Below are 14685 nucleotides of genomic sequence, written 5' to 3' on the forward strand. Positions count from 1 at the left end.
CTATTATTTGATTGCATGTGATGTTTATCATGTTTTTGCATCTTGTTTTCTTAGAACGATGGTAGTAAATAAGATGATCCCTCATTAAAATTTCAAGAAAGTGTTCCCCCTAACTGTGCACCGTTGCGACAGTTCGTTCGTTTCTAAGCACCACGTGATGATCGGGTGTGATAGATTCCAACGTTCACATACAACGGGTGTAAGACAGATTTACACATGCAAACACTTAGGTTGACTTGACGAGCCTAGCATGTACAGACATGGCCTCGGAACACAGAAGACCGAAAGGTCGAGCATGACTCGTATAGAAGATACGATCAACATGAAGATGTTCACCGATGTTGACTAGTCCGTCTCACGTGATGATCGGACACGGCCTAGTTGACTCGGATCATGTAATCACTTAGATGACTAGAGGTATGTCTATCTGAGTGGGAGTTCATAAGATGAACTTGTTTATCCTGAACATAGTCAAAAGGATTTTGCAAATTATGTCGTAGCTCGCGCTTTAGTTCTACTGTTTAGATATGTTCCTAGAGAAAATTTAGTTGAAAGTCGATAGTAGCAATTATGCGGACTAGGTCCGTAAACTGAGGATTGTCCTCATTTCTTCATAGAAGGCTTATGTCCTTAATGCACCGCTCAGTGTGCTGAACCTCGAACGTTGTCTGTGGATGTTGCGAATATCTGACATACACATTTTGATAACTACGTGATAGTTCAGTTAAACGGCTTAGAGTTGAGGCACCAAAGACGTTTTGAAACGTCGCGAAACATATGAGATGTTTCGAGGGCTGAAATTGGGATTTCAGGCTCGTGCCCACGTCAAGAAGTATAGGACCTCCGACAAATTTTTAGCCTACAAACTAAGGGGGAAAAGCTCAATTGTTGAGCTTGTGCTCAGATTGTCTGAGTACAACAATCGCTTGAATCGAGTGGGAGTTGATCTTCCAGATGAAATAGTGATGGTTCTCCAAAGTCATTACCACCAAGCTGCTTGAGCTTCGTGATGAACTATAATATATCAAGGACATATATGATGATCCTTGAGATATTCGCGATGTTTGACACCACAAAAGTAGAAATCAAGAAGGAGCATCAATTGTTGATGGTTGGTGAAACCACTAGTTTCAAGAAGGGCAAGGGCAAAAAGGGATGCTTCATGAAACGGCAAATCAGCTGCTGCTCTAGTGAAGAAACCCAAGGTTGAACCCAAACCCGAGACTAAGTGCTTCTGTAATAAGGGGAACAGCCACTGGAGCAGAATTACCCTAGATGCTTGGTAGATGAGAAGGCTGTCGATAGAAGTATATTGGATATACATTATGTTAATGTGTACTTTACTAGTACTCCTAGTAGCACCAGGGTATTAGATACCGGTTCGGTTACTAAGTGTTAGTAACTCGAAATAAAAGTTACGGAATAAACGGAGACTAGCTAAAGGTGAGCTGACGATATGTGTTGGAAGTGTTTCCAGGGTTGATATGATCAAGCATCGCATGCTCCCTCTACCATCGAGATTGGTATTAAAACCTAAATAATTGTTATTTGGTGTTTGCGTTGAGCATAGACATGATTGGATTATGTCTATCGCAATACGGTTATTCATTTAAAGAGAATAATGGTTACTCTGTTTATTTGAATAATACCTTCAAATGGTCTTACACCTAAAATGAATGGTTTATTGAATCTCGATCGTAGTGATACACATGTGGATGCCAAAAGATATAAGATAGTAATGATAGTACCACCTACTTGTGGCACTGCCACGTAAGTCATATCGGTATAAAACGCATGAAGAAGCTCCATGTTGATGGATCTTTGGACTCACTCATTTTTGAAAGGATTGAGACATGTGAACCATGTTTGTTGGTAGATATGCATGAAGAAACTCTATACAGATGGATCGTTTGGACTCACTTGATTTTGAATCACTTGAGACATGCAAATCATACCACATGGGAAAGATGACTGAAAAGCCTTGTTTTCAGTAAAATGGAACTAGAAAGCAACTTGTTGGAAGTAATACATTTTGATGTGTGCAGTCCAATGAGTGTTGAGGCATGTAGTGGATATCGTTATGTTCTTACTTCACAAATGATTTGAGTAGATGTTGAGTATATTTACTTGATAAATCACGAGTCTGAATTATTGAAAGGTTCAAGTAATTTCAGGGTGAAGTTCAAAGATCGTCGTGACAAGAGGATAAAAGATCTATGATATGATCATAGAGATGAATATCTGAATTACGAGTTTGGCACAGAATTAAGACATTGTGGAAATTGTTTCACAACTAATACAGCCTGGAACACCATAGTGTGATGGTGTGTCCGAACATCATAACTGCACCCTATTGGATATGATGCATACCATGATGTCTCTTATCGAATTACCATAATAGTTTATGGGTTAGGCATTAGAGACAGCCACATTCACTTTAAAAGGGGCACCACGTAATTCCGATGAGATGACACCGTGTGAACTATGGTTTAGGGAAACCTAAGCTGTCATTCCTTAAAAGTTTGGGGCTGCGACGCTTATGTGAAAAAGTTTCAGGCTGATAAGCTCGAACCCAAAGCGGATAAATGCATCTTCATTGGACACCCAAAACAGTTGGGTATACCTCCTGTCTCAGATTCAAAAGCAATAAGGGATTGTTTCTAGAATCGGGTTCTTTCTCGAGGAAAAGTTTCTCTCGAAAGAATTGAGTGGGAGGATGGTGGAGACTTGATGAGGTTATTGAACCATCTCTTCAACTAGTGTGTGGCAGGGCACAGGAAGTTGTTCCTGTGGCACCTACACCAATTGAAGTGGAAGCTTATGATAGTGATCATGAAACTTCAGATCAAGTCACTACCTAACCTCGTAGGTCGACAAGGATGCGTACTACTTCAAAGTGGTACGTAACCCTGTCTTGGAAGTCATGTTGCTAGACAACAATGAACCTACGAACTATGGAGAAGCGGTGGTGGGCCTGGATTCCGATAAATGGCTCAAGACCATAAAATACGAGAGAGGATCCATGTATGAAAAAAAGTGTAGACTTCGGAAGAACTACTTGATGGTCGTAAGGCTGTTGAGTACAGATGGATTTTAAAAGGAAGATGGACAATGATGGTAAATGTCACCATTAAGAAAGCTCGACTTGTCGTTAAGATGTTTCCTGACAAGTTCAAGGAGTTGACTACGATGAGACTTTCTCAGTCGTAGCGATGCTAAGAGTCCGTTGGAATTATATTAGCGATTACTGCATTATTTATGAAATCTTGTAGATAGGATGTCGAAACATTGTTTCCTCGATGATTTTCTTGAGGAAAGGTTGTATGTGATACAACCGGAAGGTTTTGTTAATCCTGAAAGATGCTAATAAGTATGCAAAGCTCCAGTAATCTTTCTAAGGACTGGAGTAAGCATCTCGGAGTTGGAATGTACGCTTTGATGAGATGATCAAAGATTTTGGGTTTATACAAAGTTTATGAGAAACTTGTATTTCCAAAGAAGTGAGTGGGAGCACTATAGAATTTCTAATGAGAATATGTTGTTGACATATTATGGATCAGAAATGATGTAGAATTTCTGGAAAGCATATAGGGTTATTTGGAAAGTGTTTTTCAATGGAAAGCCTGGATTAAGCTACTTGAACATTGAGCATCAAGATCTATAAGGATAGATCAAAACGCTTAATGGTACTTTCAAATGAGCACATACCTTGACATGATCTTGAAGGTGTTCAAGATGGATCAGTCAAAGAAGGAGTTCTTGCCTGAGTTGTAAGGTATGAAGTTAAGACTTAAAGCTCGACCAAGGCAGAAGAAAGAGGAAGGACGAAGGTCGTCCCCTATGCTTTAGACGTAGGCTCTACAGTATGCTATGCTGTGTACCGCACCTGAAATGTGCCTTGCCATGAGTCAGTCAAGGGGTACAAGAGTGATCTAAGAATAGATCACAAGACAGCGGTCAAAGTTATCCTTAGTAACTAGTGGACTAAGGAATTTTCTCGATTATGGAGGTGGTAAAAGAGTTCGTCGTAAAGGGTGACGTCGATGGAAGCTTAACACCTATCCGGATAGCTCTGAGTAGAGATACCGGATACGTATAATGGAGCAACAATTTAGAATAGCTCCAAGTAGAACAGTTATTTGGAATGGCTCCAAATGTAGCGTAGTAGTTGCATCTAGGAGATGACATAGAGATTTGTAAAGCGCACACGGATCTGAAAGCTTCAGACCCGTTGACTCTAACCTCTCTCACAAGCATAACATGATCAAACCCAGAACTCATCGAGTGTCAATCACATGGTAAATGTGAACTAGATTATTGACTCTAGTAAACTCCTTGGGTGTTAGTCACATGGGGATGTGACCTTGAGTGTTAATCACATATCGATGTGAACTAGATTATTGACTCTAGTGCAAGTGGGAGACTATTGGAAATATGCCCTAGAGGCAATAATAAATTGATTATTATTATATTTCCTTGTTCATGATAATCGTTTATTATCCATGCTAGAATTGTATTGATAGGAAACTCAGATACATGTGTGGATACATAGACAACACCATGTCCCTAGTAAGCCTCTAGTTGACTAGCTCGTTGATCAATAGATGGTTACGGTTTCCTGACCATGGACATTGGATGTCGTTGATAACGGGATCACATCATTAGGAGAATGATGTGATGGACAAGACCCAATCCTAAGCATAGCACTAGATCGTGTAGTTCGTATGCTAAAGCTTTTCTAATGTCAAGTATCATTTCCTTAGACCATGAGATTGTGCAACTCCCGGATACCGTAGGAGTGCTTTGGGTGTGCCAAACGTCAGAACATAACTGGGTGGCTATAAAGGTACACTACGGGTATCTCCGAAAGTGTCTGTTGGGTTGGCACGAATCGAGACTGGGATTTGTCACTCCGTGTAAACGGAGAGGTATCTCTAGGCCCACTCGGTAGGACATCGTCATAATGTGCACAATGTGATCAAGGAGTTGATCACGGGATGATGTGTTCCGGAACGAGTAAAGAGACTTGCCGGTAACGAGATTGAACAAGGTATCGGGATACCGACGATCGAATCTCGGGCAAGTATCGTACCGCTAGACAAAGGGAATTGTATACGGGATTGATTAAGTCCTTGACATCGTGGTTCATCCGATGAGATCATCGTGGAACATGTGGGAGCCAACATGGGTATCCAGATCCCGCTATTGTTTATTGACCGGAGAGTCATCTCGGTCATGTCTGCATGTGTCCCGAACCCGTAGGGTCTACACACTTAAGGTTCGGTGACGCTAGGGTTATAGAGATATTAGTATGCGGTAACCCGAATGTTGTTCGGTGTCCCGGATGAGATCCCGGACGTCACGAGGAGTTCCGGAATGGTCCGGAGGTAAAGAATTATATATAGGAATTGCTATTTCGGCCATCGGGACAAGTTTCGGGGTCACCGGTATTGTACCGGGACCACCGGAAGGGTCCCGGGGGTCCACCGGGTGGGGCCACCTTCCCCGGGGGCCACATGGGCTGTAGGGGGTGCGCCTTGGCCTATATGGGCCAAGGGCACCAGCCCCAAGAGGCCCATGCGCCAAAGGGACAAGAGGAGGGGAGAGTCCTAAAAGGGGAAGGCACCTCCGAGGTGCCTTGGGGAGGATGGACTCCTCCCCCCCTTGGCCGCACCCTTCCTTGGAGGAAGGGGCAAGGCTGCGCCCTCCCCCTCTTCCTTGGCCCTATATATAGTGGGGGGGAGGGAGGGCAACAAAAGGCTGAGCCCTGGCGCCTCCCTCTCCCTCCCATGACACATCTCCCTCCTCCCGCAGCGCTTGGCGAAGCCCTGTTGGAATCCCGCTACTTCCACCACCACGCCGTCGTGCTGTTGGATCTCCATCAACCTATCCTCCCCCCTTGCTGGATCAAGAAGGAGGAGACGTCGCTGCTCCGTACGTGTGTTAAACGCGGAGGTGCCGTCCGTTCGGCGCTAGGATCATCGGTGATTTGGATCACGACGAGTACGACTCCATCAACCCCGTTCTCTTGAACGCTTCCGCGTGCGATCTACATGGGTATGTAGATCCACTCCTTCCTCATTGCTAGATGACTCCATAGATAGATCTTGGTGACACGTAGAAAATTCTAAATTTATGCTATGTTCCCCAACATCCGGTACAATAACGATATGCCCCGAACCTTTCCGGTGACCGTATGACAACTTCCTACATATAAATCTTCACCTCCGGACCATTCCGGAACTCCTCGTGACGTCCGGGATCTCATCCGGGACTCCGAACAACATTCGGTAATCACATACAAGTCTTCCTAACAACCCTAGCGTCACCGAACCTTAAGTGTGTAGGCCCTACGGGTTCGGGAGACATGCAGACATGACCGAGACGACTCTCCGGTCAATAACCAACAGCGGGATCTGGATACCCATGTTGGCTCCCACATGCTGCTCGATGATCTCATCGGATGAACCACGATGTCGAGGATTCAATCAATCTGTATACAATTCCCTTTGTCAATCGGTACGTTACTTGCCCGAGACTCGATCGTCGGTATCCCAATACCTTGTTTAGTCTCGTTACCGGCAAGTCACTTTACTCGTATCGTAATGCATGATCCCATGATCAACCACTTGATCACATTGAGCTCATTATGATGATGCATTACCGAGTGGGCCCAGAGATACCTCTCTGTCATACGGAGTGACAAATCCCAGTCTCGATTCGTGCCAACCCAATAGACACTTTCGGAGATACTTGTAATGTACCTTTATAGTCACCCAGTTACGTTGTGACGTTTGGCACACCCAAGGCACTCCTACGGTATCCGGGAGTTGCACAATCTCATGGTCTAAGGAAATGATACTTGACATTAAGAAAAGCTACAGCAAACGAACTACACGATCTTTGAGCTATTCTTAGGATTGGGTCTTGTCCATCACATCATTATCCTAATGATGTGATCCCGTTATCAATGACATCCAATGTCCATAGTCAGGAAACCATGACTATCTTTTGATCAACGAGCTAGTCAACTAGAGGCTCACTAGGGATGTGTTGTGGTCTATGTATTCACACATGTATTATGATTTCTGGCTAACACAATTATAGCATGAACAATAGACAATTATCATGAACAAAGAAATATGATAATAACCATTTTATTATTGCCTCTAGGGCATATTTCCAACAGTCTTCCACTTGCACTAGAGTCAATATTATAGTTACATTGTGATGAATTGAACACCCATGCAGTTTTGGTGTTGATCATGTTTTGCTCTAGGGAGAGGTTTAGTCAACGAATCTGCCACATTCAGGTCTGTATGTACTTTACAAATCTCTATGTCTCCATTTGAACACATTCACGAATGGAGTTGAAGCGATGCTTGATATGCCTAGTCTTCCTGTGAAACCTGGGCTCCTTGGCAAGGGCAATAGCTCCAGTGTTGTCACAGAAGAGAGTCATCGGGCCTGACGCATTGGGTATGAGTCCTAGGTCGGTAATGAACTCCTTCACCAAGACTGCTTCTTGTGCTGCCTCCGAGGCTGCCATGTACTCCGCTTCACATGTAGATCCCGCCACAACGCTTTGCTTGCAACTGCACCAGCTTACTGCCCCACCATTCAAAATATACACGTATCCGGTTTGTGACTTAGAGTCATCCAGATCTGTGTCGAAGCTAGCATCGACGTAACCCTTTACGATGAGCTCTTCGTCACCTCCATAAACGAGAAACATTTCCTTAGTCCTTTTTAGGTACTTCAGGATATTCTTGACCGCTGTCCAGTGTTCCATGCCGGGATTACTTTGGTACCTTCCTACCAAACTTACGGCAAGGTTTACATTAGGTCTGGTACACATCATAGCATACATGATAGACCCTATGGCCGAGGCATAGGGGACGACACTCATCTTTTCTCTATCTTCTGTCGCGGTCGGGCATTGAGCCGTGCTCAATCTCGTACCTTGCAATACAGGCAAGAACCCCTTCTTTGACTGATCCATTTTGAACTTCTTCAATATCTTGTCAAGGTACGTACTCTGTGAAAGACCAATGAGGCGTCTCGATCTATCTCTATAGATCTTGATGCCTAATATATAAGCAGCTTCTCCAAGGTCCTTCATTGAAAAACACTTGTTCAAGTAGGCCTTTATGCTTTCCAAGAATTCTATATCACTTCCCATCAACAGTATGTCATCCACATACAATATGAGAAATGCTACAGAGCTCCCACTCACTTTCTTGTAAATGCAGGCTTCTCCATAAGTCTGCATAAACCCAAACGCTTTGATCATCTCATCAAAACGAATGTTCCAACTCCGAGATGCTTGCACCAGCCCATAAATCGAGCGTTGGAGCTTGCATACCTTGTCAGCATTCTTAGGATCGACAAAACCTTCCGGTTGCATCATATACAATTCTTCCTTAAGGAAACCATTAAGGAATGCCGTTTTGACGTCCATTTGCATATCTCATAATCATAGAATGCGGCAATTACTAACATGATTCGGATGGACTTCAGCTTTGCTACGGGTGAGAAAGTCTCATCGCAGTCAACCCCTTGAACTTGTCGATAACCCTTAGCGACAAGCCGAACTTTATAGATGGTCACATTACCATCCGCGTCTGTCTTCTTCTTAAAGATCCATTTATTTTCTATGGCTCGCCGATCAACGGGCAAGTCAGTCAAAGTCCATCTTTGTTTTCATACATGGATCCTATCTCGGATTTCATGGCTTCCAGCCATTTGTCGGAATCCGGGCCCGCCATCGCTTCTTCATAGTTCGAAGGTTCACTGTTGTCTAACAACATGATTTCCAAGACAGGGTTGCCGTACCACTCTGATGCGGAACGTGTCCTTGTGGACCTACGAAGTTCAGTAGCAACTTGATCTGAAGTTTCATGATCATCATCATCAACTTCCTCTCTAGTCGGTGCAGGCACCTCAGGAACATTTTCTTGAGTTGTGCCACTTACCGGTTCAAGAGGTAATACTTCATCAAGTTCTACCTTCCTCCCACTTATTTCTTTCGAGAGAAACTCTTTCTCTAGAAAGGACCCATTCTTGGCAACAAAGATCTTGCCTTCGGATCTGAGGTAGAAGGTATACCCAACAGTTTCTTTAGGGTATCCTATGAAGACGCATTTTTCCGACTTGGGTTCGAGCTTTTCAGGTTGAAGTTTCTTGACATAAGCATCGCATCCCCAAACTTTTAGAAACGACAAGTTAGGTTTCTTCCCAAACCATAATTCATACGGTGTCGTCTCAACGGATTTTGATGGAGCCCTATTTAAAGTGAATGTGGTAGTCTCTAAAGCATAGCCCCAAAATGACAGCGGTAAATCGGTAAGAGACATCATAGATCGCACCATATCTAATAGAGTGCAATTACGACGTTCGGACACACCATTACGCTGAGGTGTTCCAGGCGGCATGAGTTGTGAAACTATTCCACATTTTCTTAAGTGTGTGCCAAATTCGTGACTTAAGTATTCTCCCCCATGATCTGATCGCAAGAACTTGATTTTCCAGTCACGTTGATTCTCAACCTCACTCTGAAATTCCTTGAACTTTTCAAAGGTCCCAGACTTGTGTTTCATTAAGTAGACATACCCATATCTACTCAAGTCATCAGTGAGGGTGAGAACATAACGATAGCCACCACGAGCCTCAACACTCATTGGACCGCACACATCAGTATGTATGATTTCCAATAAGTTGGTTGCTCGCTCCATTGTTCCTGAGAACGGAGTCTTGGTCATTTTACCCATGAGGCATGGTTCGCACGTGTCAAATGATTCGTAATCAAGAGACTCTAAAAGTCCATCTGCATGGAGCTTCTTCATGCGTTTGACACCTATGTGACCAAGGCGGTAGTGCCACAAGTATGTGGGACTATCATTATCAACCTTACTCCCTCCTTCTATCTATATAGGGCCTAATGCATTTTTCAAGACCGCCTTTGACTATTGATAAAATTAATACTACATGACATGCATACTATGAAAATTATATCATTGAAAGCTCCTTTCACATATGAATTTGATGATGTGCTTTGTGTAAGTTGCATGTCATATATTATTGCTCTAACATTTGGTCAAAGTTAGCCTCGAAAAACACATTAGGCCCTATATAGATGGAAGGAGGGAGTACATCTTTTGGTATTCACACTATGAATATGTGTAGCATTACGCTCGAGATTCATTAAGAATAAACCATTCACCATCGGAGCATGACCATAAGACATATCTCTCATATAAATAGAACAACCATTATTCTCGGATTTAAATGAGTAGCCATCTCGAATTAAACGAGATCCTGATACAATGTTCATGCTCAAAGCTAGCACTAAATAACAATTATTGAGGTTTAAAACTAATCCCGTAGGTAAATGTAGAGGTAGCGTGCCGACGGCGATCACATCGACCTTGGAACCATTCCCGACGTGCATCGTCACCTTGTCCTTCGCCAGTCTCCGCTTATTCTGCAGCTCTTGCTTTGAGTTACAAATGTGAGCAACCGCACCGGTATCAAATACCCAGGAGCTACTACGAGTACTAGTACGCTACACATCAATTACATGTATATCACATATACCTTTCGTGTTGCTGGCCTTCTTGTCCGCTAAGTATTTGGGGCAGTTCCGCTTCCAGTGACTACTTCCCTTGCAATAAAAACACTCAGTCTTGGGCTTGGGTCCATTCTTTGGCTTCTTCCCGGCAGCTTGCTTACCGGGCGCGGCAACTCCCTTGCTGTCCTTCTTGAAGTTCTTCTTACCCATGCCTTTCTTGAAATTAGTGGTTTTATTCACCATCAACACTTGATGTTTCTTTTTGACTTGTACCTCTGCTGATTTCAGCATTGAATATACCTCAGGAATGGTCTTTTCCATCCCTTGCATATTGAAGTTCATCACAAAGCTCTTGTAGCTCGGTGGAAGCGACTGAAGGATTCTGTCAATGACCGCGTCATCCAGGAGATTAACTCCCAGCTGAGTCAAGCGGTTATGCAACCCAGACATTTTGAGTATGTGCTCACTGACAGAACTATTTTCCTCCATCTTACAGTTGAAGAACTTGTCGGGGACTTCATATCTCTCGACCAGGGCATGAGCTTGAGAAACCATTTTCAGCTCTTCGAACATCTCATATGCTCCGTGTCTCTCAAAATACTTTTGGAGCCCCGGTTCTAGGCTGTAAAGCATGCCGCACTGAACGAGGGAGTAATCATTAGCACATGACTGCCAATCGTTCATAACGTCTTGGTTCTGTGGGACGGGTGCGTCACCTAGTGGTGCTTCTAGGACATAATCTTTCTTGGCAGCTATGAGGATGATCCTCAGGTTCCGGACCCAGTCCGTATAGTTGTTGCCATCGTCTTTCAGCTTGGTTTTCTCTAGGAACGCGTTGAAGTTGAGGACAACGTGGGCCATTTGATCTACAAGACATATTGTAAAGATTTTAGACTAAGTTCATGATAATTAAGTTCATCTAATCAAATTATTCAATGAACTCCCACTCAGATAGACATCCCTCCAGTCATCTAAGTATAACATGATCCAAGTTAACTAGGCCGTGTCCGATCATCACGTGAGATGGACTAGTCAACATCGGTGAACATCTTCATGTTGATCGTATCTTCTATACGACTCATGCTCGACCTTTCGGTCTTCTGTGTTCCGTGGCCATGTCTGTACATGCTAGGCTCGTGAAGTCAACCTAAGTGTATTGCGTGTGTAAATCTGGCTTACACCCATTGTATTCGAACGTTAGAATCTATCACACCCAATCATCACGTGGTGCTTCGAAACAACGAACCTTTGCAACAGTGCACAGTTAGGGGGAACACTTTCTTGAAATTATTTCGAGGGATCATCTTATTTAAGCTACCATCGTTCTAAGCAAATAAGATGCAGAACATGATAAACATAACATGCAATCAAATAGTGACATGATATGGCCAATATCATTTGCTCCTTTTGATCTCCATCTTCGGGGCTCCATGATCATCGTTGTCACCGGCATGACACCATGATCTCCATCATCATGATCTCTATCATCGTGTCTTCTTGAAGTTGTCTCGTCATCTATTACTTCTACTACTTTGACTAACGCTTTAGCAATAAAGTAAAGTAATTACATGACGTTTATGTTGACACGCAGGTCATAAATAAATAAAGACAACTCCTATGGCTCCTGCCGGTTGTCATACTCATCGACATGCAAGTCGTGATTCCTATTACAAGAACATGATCATCTCATACATCACATATATCATTCATCACATCCTTTGGCCATATCACATCACAAAACACTTGCTGCAAAAATAAATTAGATGTCCTCTAATTGTTGTTGCAAGTTTTTTACGTGGCTGCTATAGGATTCTAGCAAGAATGTTTCTTACCTACGCCAAAACCACAACGTGAATTGCCAATTTCTATTTACCCTTCATAAGGACCCTGTTCATCGAATCCGATCCGACTAAAGTGGGAGAGACAGACACCCACCAGCCACCTTATGCAACTAGTGCATGTCAATCGATGGAACCAGTCTCACGTAAGCGTACGTGTAAGGTTGGTCAGGGCCACTTCATCCCACGATGCCGCCGAATCAAGATAAGACTAGTAATGGCAAGTAAATTGACAATATCGACGCCCACAACTGCTTTGTGTTCTACTCGTGCATAGTAACTACGCATAGACCTAGCTCATGATGCCACTGTTGGGGAACGTAGCAGAATTTTAAAAAAAATTCTACGCATCACCAAGATCTATCTATGGAGTCATCTAGCAACGAGGGAGAGAGGAGTGCATCTACATACCCTTGTAGATCATGAGCGGAAGCATTCAAGAGAACGGGGTTGATGGATTCGTACTCGTCGTGATCCAAATCACCGAAGATCCTAGCGCCGAACGGACGGCACCTCCGCGTTCAACACACGTACGGAGCGAGGACGTGTCCCACGCCTTGAACCAGCAAGGAGGAGGGAGAGGTTTAGGAAGAGGGCTCCAACAGCAGCATGACGGCGTGGTGGTGGTGAAGCTGTAGTACTCTGGTAGGGCTTCGCCAAGCTCTTACGGAGGAGGAGAGGTGTTGGGGAGGGGAGGGGCTGCACCTTGGATGTTGTATGCAGCCCTCCCCTTGCCCCTCTATTTATAGGGGAAGGAGGAAGGGGCCGCCCCCTCTACATGAGATCTAGAGGGGGGGCAAGGGGAGGGGGCTTGCCCCCCAAGCAAGGGGGGCGCCCCCTTTAGGGTTTCCCTCCCCCCCACCCCTAGGCGCATGGGCCCAAGGGGAGGATGCGGCCAGTCCATGTAGGGCTCGTTCCCTTTCCTCTACAGCCCATTAGGCCCTCCGAGAGAGGTGGCCCCTCCCGGTGGACCCCGGGAACCCCTCCGGTGGCCCCGGTACAATACCGATATGCCCCGAACCTTTCCGGTGACTGTATGAAAACTTCCTACATATAAATCTTCACCTCCGGACCATTACGAAACTCCTCGTGACGTCCGGGATCTCATCTGGGACTCTGAACAACATTCGGTAATCACATACAAGTCTTCCTAACAACCCTAGCGTCACCGAACCATAAGTGTGTAGACCCTATAGGTTCGGGAGACATGCAGACATGACCGAGACGACCCTCCGGTCAATAACCAACAGCGGGATCTGGATACCCATGTTGGCTCCCACATGCTCCTCGATGATCTCATCAGATGAACCACGATGTCGAGGATTCAATCAATCCGTATACAATTCCCTTTGTCAATCGGTACGTTACTTGCCCGAGACTCGATCGTCGGTATCCCAATACCTTGTTTAGTCTCGTTACCGGCAAGTCACTTTAGTCGTACCGTAATGCATGATCCTGTGATCAACCACTTGATCACATTGAGCTCATTATGATGATGCATTACCGAGTGGGCCCAGAGATAGCTCTCCGTCATACGGAGTGACAAATCCCAGTCTCGATTCGTGTCAACCCAACAGACACTTTCGGAGATACCTATAATGTACCTTTATAGTCACCCAGTTACGTTGTGACGTTTGGCACACCCGAGGCACTCCTACGGTATCCGGGAGTTGCACAATCTCATGGTCTAAGGAAATGATACTTGACATTTAGAAAAGCTACAGCAAACGAACTACACGATCTTTGAGCTATGCTTAGGATTGGGTCTTGTCCATCACATCATTCTCCTAATGATGTGATCCCGTTATCAATGACATCCAATGTCCATAGTCAGGAAACCATGACTATCTTTTGATCAATGAGCTAGTCAACTAGAGGCTCACTAGGGACATGTTGTGGTCTATGTATTCACACATGTATTACAATTTCCGGATAACACAATTATAGCATGAACAATAGACAATTATCATGAACAAAGAAATATAATAATAACCATTTTATTATTGCCTCTAGGGCATATTTCCAACAGCTTACTGCTAAAGCTGGAAAGGGGGGTTGTGATTTGACGGCTCATTGGGCATTACTGCGGCGCTACGACTGGGGTGTGTCTACCGTGAAGTTGTGCACTCTAATTTGTGCATATGGCACGTGGACCCCGTTGCCGGTTGCCCCACATATCAGCGAAAGGAAGTAGAAAGACACGAGTAACTAGTTACACATAAATATATATTTTGATAGAGAGATACTCCCTCTGTAAAGAAATATACAAATCTTTTA

The sequence above is a fragment of the Triticum aestivum genome, chromosome 6A (genome assembly GCF_018294505.1).
Source record: "Triticum aestivum cultivar Chinese Spring chromosome 6A, IWGSC CS RefSeq v2.1, whole genome shotgun sequence".
Lineage (NCBI taxonomy): Eukaryota > Viridiplantae > Streptophyta > Magnoliopsida > Poales > Poaceae > Triticum > Triticum aestivum.